This window comes from Petromyzon marinus, unplaced genomic scaffold (genome assembly GCF_048934315.1).
Source record: "Petromyzon marinus isolate PM22_M1 ecotype Great Lakes invasive population unplaced genomic scaffold, UKy_Petmar_22M1.pri1.0 PM_G_Scaffold_70, whole genome shotgun sequence".
Taxonomy (NCBI): domain Eukaryota; kingdom Metazoa; phylum Chordata; class Hyperoartia; order Petromyzontiformes; family Petromyzontidae; genus Petromyzon; species Petromyzon marinus.
The window spans coordinates 313,936-319,935 of NW_027423025.1; the positions used below are offsets into that span (position 1 = coordinate 313,936).

The 6,000-nt window shown below is 50.8% G+C and overlaps 1 long non-coding RNA gene across 1 annotated transcript; it reads right to left on the reverse strand.

The window, feature by feature from the left end:
• Window positions 1–1,099: 1,099 nt before the first annotated feature.
• Window positions 1,100–2,509, reverse strand: LOC142920254 (uncharacterized). Its single transcript, XR_012938706.1, has 2 exons — window positions 1,876–2,509; window positions 1,100–1,695 (listed from the first exon to the last, which is right to left on the reverse strand). It is a non-coding gene; the product is annotated as an uncharacterized LOC142920254 (long non-coding RNA).
• Window positions 2,510–6,000: the final 3,491 nt, after the last annotated feature.

Here is a 6,000-nt window from a genome sequence, read left to right on the forward strand (position 1 = left end):
GCACTGCCGCGGCCGTCTGGAACGCTCTTCCTTCCGATATTAGGAAGCCACTGGAGCTATGCGCTTTTAAATCATCTGGATTTAAAATTTATTTCTTTAGAACTAAACTTGGTTCGAAGCTTTTGTGACTGCAGGAATTAATCTTTGTTTTTTTCGGTAAAGTCACGTATACATAAGAAATAATAAAATAACATAATAGCGTACGACGTTTCGGTTGCAACACAAGCAGCCATCATCAGGTACAGAAGAGCTAAATTTACGAGAGAGGGGAAACACATAACCCCAGATGTATACACAGACACCCAAGTAGGGGGAACTAACACCGACACAATAGGGGACACAGCGAGAGTACCGTGTGCAAAATGTGGAATTGATTGGACGGCGGGAAGTGGACAAAATTTATATCACAACATTTGACCACGACAAACAGAGGAATCAAGTTAAGTAAAACCATTTTGAACGCGAATGAGAAATCCCCCCCCACCATCCACCGATGACGCGCGAGCATTGCTAGGGGCAACCCCCGGGCAGCTTTAGCGGAGCAAGGAAATACTTAAATACTGCGAAATAGCAATAAATTGTTAATTTAACAATTTTAAAGTTTACGGATGGGAAAACGGAATGGTGCTGGCTCACCACGGGGCTTGCGGCGTGGTACCCGGCTACTTTTTTTAAACGTAAACTCCACGGTTCACGAGCAAGTGTGCGTCCACATAGAGACAGACGGACAGACACACAGAAAAAAAATGCCTTTTATAGGTAAGAAAAGAAAAACGATGATGAGACTCAATGTGTGAAGAACACAGGATTTATTCGGCTCTCAAGTCAACGGATATAACTTCAAAACACTTTTATCGGTCATCTCTTTCTCGAGACAGCGTTCCCGTGGGATTATTTCCAAGTCGATAGACGACACCTTTTTTTACTTATCCTGGCAGACACACAGACACGCCTGTCTATATGTGTCTGTGTCTCTGTGTGTGTGTCTATGTGTCTGTATGTCTGTTTGTGTGTGTCTGTGTGTGTCTGTGTCTCTGCGTGTGTCTGTGTGTCTCTGCATGTGCCTGTGTCTCTGTGTGTGTCTGTCTCTGCGTGTGTCTGTGTCTTGTGTGTGTCTGTGTCTATGTATCTCTGCGTGTGTCTGTGTCTTTGTGTGTGTGTGTCTATGTGTCTCTGCGTGTGTGTCTGTGTGTCTCTGCATGTGCCTGTGTCTCTGTGTGTCTGTGTCTCTGCGTGTGTCTATGTGTCTTGTGTGTGTCTGTGTCTATGTATCTCTGCGTGTGTCTGTGTCTTTGTGTGTGTCTATGTGTCTCTGCGTGTGTGTCTGTGTCTCTGCGTGTGCCCATGTGTCTCTGTGTGTCTGTGTCTCTGCGTGTGTCTATGTGTCTTGTGTGTGTCTGTGTCTATATATCTCTGCGTGTGTCTGTCTTTGTGTGTTTGTCTATGTCTGTGTCTATGTGTCTCTGTGCGTGTCTATGTGTCTGCGTGTGTCTGTGTCTGTGTGTGTCTACAGTGACGCGCGGTGGTGGTAGTGATGGCGGTAGTGGTGGCGGCCGTGTGGTGCGTGTCGAACTTCTTTCACGCCGTACGTATCGTGAACATCGCCACTGGGGAGATTAAGGTGGCTGCGGGTGCTGGCGATGATTACTGGGCGCCCCCCCTGCCCGCCTTCGCCGCTAAACGTCGCTCGCCAGTCTGTTCCAAGCCATAGGGTAGGGGGAGCGAGATAGAGAGGGGGGGGGGGGGTGGTGGTGGTGGACCTTTGTCTTGCGGCGTGTAAATATTGTTGCGTGCGTGCGGGGTTTGTCCATGTGGTGGCGGTAATGGTGAGTCGAGCAAAAGTGGTGAAAGTTTGTGGGGTCGCTCCGAGCTCACCCTGTCACCCATCGCTCTCGAGCTCCCTCCTAGGGGAAGATGATGAGGTTGACGAGGTTGATGATCCTCATCGTTTGTGAATGCAGAAATAAACATCAGAATCTGGTGGTTTCATTCTGACCTCCGATCCTGGTCAGCAATTGAACGTCGGGAAACCCTCGCGCCGAGGGGCCCCACTAGTGGGCGTGGCCGTGCCCCACCAGTGGGCGTGGCAGTGCCCCCACCAGTGGGCGTGGCCGTGCCCCCATCACGTGGCGTGTGTAGTGACGGCAGCTACGCTCGGAGTGGCTGGATAATAAAGCTTGAAACGCACAGCAAACCACGTGGCCTCGGTGACACGCGATGCGAGGAGGACAGGCAGCCTATACAAAGACAAAGGCACCCCCAGTAGCCTCAGCACACTTTTGTGGCAAGTTCTGTTGGGAGTAGCAATTAAGGGCAGCACTGTAGGGCACTCCGGGGTGGGGAGATAGGGGGGTGGACAGCACCACAGGCCATCAGCCAGCTGCAGAAACATTCCCCTCCTCCACTCATCTCACTCACCCAGTCACCCCTCCACTCACCCCTCCACTCACCCCACCACTCATCTCACTCACCCCTCCATTCATCTCACTCACCCAGTCACCCCATTCACCCCCCCACTCACCCCTCCACTCACCCCTCCACTCACCGCTCCACTCATCTCACTCAGCCCTCCACTCACCCCTCCACTCATCTCACTCACCCCTCCACTCACTCCTCCACTCATCTCACTCACCCATCCACTCACCCCTCCACTCACCCCTCCACTCACCCCTCCGCTCACCCCTCCACTCATCTCACTCACCCAGTTACCCACTCACCCCTCCACTCACCCCTCCGCTCACCCCTCCGCTCACCCCTCCACTCATCTCACTCACCCCTCCACTCACCACTCCGCTCACCCCTCCGCTCACCCATCCACTCACCCCACTCACCCCTCCACTCATCTCACTCACCCAGTCACCCACTCACCCCTCCACTCACCCCTCCGCTCACCCTCCGCTCACCCCTCCGCTCACCCCTCCACTCATCTCACTCACCCCTCCACTCACCCCTCCGCTCACCCCTCCACTCATCTCACTCACCCCTCCACTCATCCCTCCACTGATCTCACTCACCCCTCCACTCACCCCTCCACTCACCCCTCCGCTCACCCCTCCGCTCACCCCTCCACTCATCTCACTCACCCCTCCACTCACCCCACTCACCCCTCCGCTCATCTCACTCACCCCTCCACTCACCCCACTCACCCCTCCACTCATCTCACTCACCCAGTCACCCACTCACCCCTCCACTTATCCCACTCACCCCTCCACTCACCCCACTCACCCCTCCACTCATCTCACTCACCCACTCACCCCTCCACTCACCCCACCACTCACCCCTCCACTCATCTCACTCACTCACCCCTCCACTCACCCCACTCACCCCTCCATTCATCTCACTCACCCAGTCACCCACTCACCCCTCCACTCACCCCACTCACCCCTCCACTCATCTCACTCACCCACTCACCCCTCCGCTCACCCCTCCGCTCACCCCTCCACTCATCTCACTCACCCCTTCGCTCACCCCTCCGCTCACCCCTCCACTCACCCCTCCGCTCACCCCACCACTCATCTCACTCCGCTCACCGCCCAGCCCCCCAGTAGCCCGAGCTGCTGCTGCTGCTGGGGGGCGTTGTCCCCCAGCGCCGCGTTGGCCCTCAGCAGGAACCTCGTGCGGTGACGCCGCCTCTCCCCCCCCCCTCCCTCCCCTGCCAGCAGCGCCCTCCTGCACCACCACCTCGTCCGCCTCCTCCTCCTCCGCGTAGGCCGCTGCCAGCAGCAGCTCCGCAATGCCTCCCACCGTGTCGCCGTCCCTCAGGGCCCTCCCCGGGGGGGTCGCCCCCCCCCCCCACCGCCCCCCCCCGCCGCGTGGATCCGCGCCGAGCGGCGCACCGGCGTCACGAGCCAGACATACAGTACCCGGGCGTTTACAAACTAAAGTGCCTCTGTGGTAGTAGCTACATTGGAGAAACCAAACGACATATCTCGGACCGCATCCGCGAACATAAAGCAGACTTGAAACACGGTAGGACGAACTCCTCTGCCGTGGCAGATCACTGTTATAATTCAGTGGGCTCACATGACATTGACTTCTCCAAGACGGAGGTTCTTTGCAAACCAACCGGCTACCATGATTCGTTCATGAGGCCATTCACATATACAAGCACAGAGACAATTTCAACCGAGATGGATTCTGGCTTAGTAACAACTGGAAAGATGTTTTAAACCATTTCTGTTCTTAATTTATTTATTTTTACGATGACCTTCAGACCGCAGCTCTTTCGCCAGCATTGACTCTTAATACCTCTCACACCACGGTTAATGGTATGGTTTACAACATGGAGTATAATAGCGCCTCGCAGCTGTCTCTCTCCCCCTCCTCTGTTCCGACCATGGATGAACTCGTCCGTCTGAACGGGGCCCATAGCTATCCGTGGTGCTAAAGTTGAGGGTAAGAATCCACCCATTTTTTCGCCATATAGCATTGTGATATATAACGACTTATTGTTGGAAGCTTAGCTGATTGGAGAATATAGAGTTTATTGATAACATTAAGGTAATTTATTTTAGTTTTTTATTGGTTCACTATATAGTACTGTGAATAGCTCAGATGTGTAGGCCTTGACTTCAACATAGTCATTTCTGTGACCAGTCACTAGCTAATCACTCAGTTATTTCAATGCTAAATTCGCCTAGTTATTTCAATGCTAAATTCTCCTGTTTGATTTGTACTAAGTGCCTCGGTGAATGTGTATGCTCTGACTTTAACGTAGCTATTTCTGTGACCAGTTACAAGCTAATCACTCAGCTATTTCAATGCTAAATTCTATGCTAATTCCTTTGTCAAGGGGTGCCTCTGCGGATGTGTATGCTTTAACTTAGCTATTTCAATGCTAAATTCTATGCTAATTCCTTTATCAAGGGATGCCTCTGCGGATGTGTATGCTTTAACTTTTAACATAGCTATTTCTGTGACCAGTCACAAGCTAATCATTCAGCCATTTCAATGCTAAATTATATGCTAATTCCTTTGTCAAGGCGCTTTGTTCCTCTCACACAGCTCAAAGGCCGTGATCTGAACGTGGCTCTTTCACTCCAGCGCTGTCCTACCAGACAGTCTCGTCCCTTCACCTGATGAAGGCCGCTTGTGTTGTGGCCGAAACGTCGTGAGAATATTGTGTTATTTTATCAATTTATTATTTTATTCTCATTCTACGTGACTTTACCGAAAGAACCAAAGATGAATCATTGCAGTCACGAAAGCTTTAAATCGAAATTTAATGTCTAAGAGTGTTATTCTATTACGTTGCTCTGTTTTTTCTTCATAACCACAATCATATAAACAGAAATCTATGCATTGTTACATGAAGACAAGTCCACATATTGTGGCCAAGGTTTAGAAAATTGTTATTTTTATTTACATAGCATAGCAATTATTTTTGTTTAAATATTTTGAATAGCAATATATGGGGGGGGGGGCATTTTGAGCAATATTTTTTTGGGGGAAATCTTTTTTTATTCTTCTACATGTACACTTAGCCAGCTCTTACAATGAACAATACTTTACAATGGTACGTGTTGAAACTTAAGCCTAAGGTGTTTCTCCCCTCTGAGAAACACTTTCAAGGTCCCTCTTGTCATTTCAATATATCGTTGATACAGAAGAAATAAACTCCGCCCATCTCATTCCACCAATGGATGAAGGCTTCCCCAACTCCATGGCGATAATGGGGAGGAGGTTGTTTGACCATACTTCACCACTGCGGGTCATGTACAAAGCTTCATTTCAGCCAGATCTGTCCCCAAGTCGGCTGGGCACGCCGCATCCGCCACGCTTGTCACCCACAGCTGTGACCACGAGCCACGTGCCTACTCCAGTCCACCAGAGACACGGAGAATATTCTTCAGCGTGATGCTCTTTGGTCCTTTCAGGTTAAAGTCATCACGTGGTAGGTACAAAATAAATCACGTTTCGGGCGCAACACAAGCTAAATTTTGATTTAAAGCTTTCGTGACTGCAGTAATTTATATTCAATATATAAAATATATAAAACGT